We start from the raw sequence: 2,771 nt of genomic DNA, 5'->3' as shown, positions 1-2,771 counted from the left end.
ATATCGTGTGGAATAACTGGAACTCAAATAAAAGCTCATGAAAGTGCAAAAATGAGAACTATGAACAATTTGGCAAAGTTTAGCAAAGCTGTAGCTGCTGGTATCTTGCAGCCCAGCAGCACCACTATTGTGTTGGGTCCTGAAGAAAGTGCACACACCCTGGGAGGCGTAGCCCCTGCCCGGTCCCACTTCCTCTCTCGGGCTGCTTCCTGCCCTTATTCCCCTCATTCAGCTGCCTCTGCTACACCAGCCCATCTCTGTTTTTGCCGCTCCCTCTGCCTGGAGTACTCTTCCTTGAGGTCCTCCCATGACTCCTTTTAATTTCCTTTTGGTTTTTACTGGAATGTCAATTGGCCATTGATATTTTCCTGGCTCCACTCTTCTCTATTACCTTTCCATCTAAATTTTTTATATTACACCATTGTTGCCATATTATACCTCTTGCTTATTTAAGAATGGAAAATTCATAGATGCAGGGTGTTTGTTCTCATTCAGTTCAGTGTCCCCAGGATCTAGAGTGGGCCTGGTGCCTAGTAGGTGTTTATTAAATGTCAGTTATATAAATAAATGTGCATAAATGTTATTGCAGCATTGTTTGTGATCCTTCTATCACTGGGTCAAATAACATTCCCATCTACTTCAGAGAGCCCTCAGTCACAGGCATGAAGAAACAAGTGGGCAGTCATGGCAAAGGTGTCTCACAGAACCTCAAGTACCTGAGGACACCCTCTTGGATGTGAAGTTATTCCACATTTCAATATATTCTAGTAAAAAAAGTGTTAGAGTGGCAAACAAGTTTACTCTTTTAAGTGTCATATAATCTCCTGGAAAACATATTACTTTGCAGAGAATTTTTCTATTTATTTCATAAATAAGTGTTATTCTAAGCAAAATTGAGTGCAAAAGCTTCTCGGCCGTGCTTGTGCTGATGTATGTAGGGGAAGCAGTTACCCTAGTGCGAATTTTACTAGTGAGGATTTTGAGGGTTAGATATTCGTTATGCGAGACATGTGGAGAATGCTAGGAATATAAGTGTTGTAGAGGACATGCCTTTACAGAAATCATATTATAGTACCATTTCTTCAAACAAGACTTTCTCTTCCACTTTGTGTTAAGTCAGAAATGGAGCAAAGAAAAAATTCATTCTGTGGAAGATATGATTTAGCTTTTCCTTACAAAATAGAGAAGCCCTATACAACACATGAATACCCATCGCTGTTAGTATCAGTGGAAGTCCTGAGCTCATGTACAGAAGAAAAGATGGAAAAGTCCTTTTAGCATATCCATGTTTAAATGCAGTCCATCTGTGTCCATGACCTTCTCTCTCCTTCTCCACAAGGGAGAGGAAGGATTGGTGTGCATGCCAGAGCAGGAAATGGGAGCAAAGGCTGCCAGAAAGCAGAGTGTCACCAGCCAGTGCCAGGGGAGCCCGCCCTCAGGCATTAGCGCCAGGTTGCAGTGTCTAGGGATGTGCTCCCCAAGGGCGTGGAGAGTCTGAAGACTTCAGTGGAGCCCTGTTCTTGCTCTTGAGGGTGCGGGGACTGAAGACAGTACATATAGGGACAAATAAATACACCCTGCCTCTTCACAGCTGAGGCCAGCAAGTGAAAACATGCTCTGCTAACCAGTTCCCCGGATATGAGACTAAGCCGGAGTCAGGGGCACCTCTGTTGCCCAGCTCGTCAGCAAGATTGCTGGCCCGTCATGATGGAGAGAAACCCAGCCTGATGTGACTTCAAAGACCAACACAGCATGTGGCTGGGGAGCATGTGTGACATGATCTGTTAATACTGCGTCTACACGCACACGTGATCCTGCAATACCACTCCTGAATCCGTATGTTCCATGAAAGATTTGGAGACATGATTCCTATCGGTCCTCTTCACAATAGTGCAAACTGGATACAAACCAAATGTCCATCAAAACCCAGGGGACAGGGATGAGCGGTTGGTGGAATAAAGTACAGCAAATTGCTGCCCCCATGGAGCAGCATGGATTCATCTTCAAGGCGGGATGCTGAGTGGGAGAAGCTGGGTGTCAAGAGGCGCACTGCCTGCGTGACCCATGGGGAACATGGAGCAGAGCAGAGCAGCTGCTCTCCACCTGACTCACTATGCAGGGACGCCTGGCATCAGTAAAGTCTACATCCCCACAGCAGCATGTGGGCAAGTGCCAGTGGGTGCAGAGGCAAGCCTGGCCAGCTCAGGGCAGGTAGCCAACACTGCTGAAGAAGTTAAGGACACAGTGTGGCGGAGTGTGAGCAGCTTAAGGAGACAGGAATAATGCATTACGTATTAGGATGGGAAAACACGGGGCAGGCAGGAGGCAGGCAGAGGGCAGGGAGTGCCTTGTGGAGGCAGAAATCTAGTGAAGATGATACTCGGAAGACACATGTGCCTGGTATGGCCTTGGGGTGCCATTAAATATTAAAAAAAAATCATACAGGTCTTAGGTGCCACCTGTATTTACATATTAGAACAGTAATGTAGGTATTTACATAGAGATATAGGCAGACATGGGTATTTTATGTATTTGTATGTAAGTACATGAATAATTATATATAATAATACTTCAAAAATAGTACAGAGAAAAATCACTTGTAACTGCATTCCCCTGAAAACTGGTAGCCTCTGAGAGTCTGTATCAAAAGTTGTGAAGATATAACTTGATTAATGTGAATCACAGAGAGGTTTAACATTAAAGGAGAGGGTCAGCAGGTCTGGGGCTTCTTCTGCCTCTCTGCTGCTTGCCAGGGCGTGCTGGCGTGGTCT

This window comes from Marmota flaviventris, chromosome 8 (genome assembly GCF_047511675.1).
Source record: "Marmota flaviventris isolate mMarFla1 chromosome 8, mMarFla1.hap1, whole genome shotgun sequence".
NCBI classification, from domain to species: Eukaryota; Metazoa; Chordata; class Mammalia; order Rodentia; family Sciuridae; genus Marmota; species Marmota flaviventris.
This window is presented reverse-complemented; position numbering follows the sequence as displayed.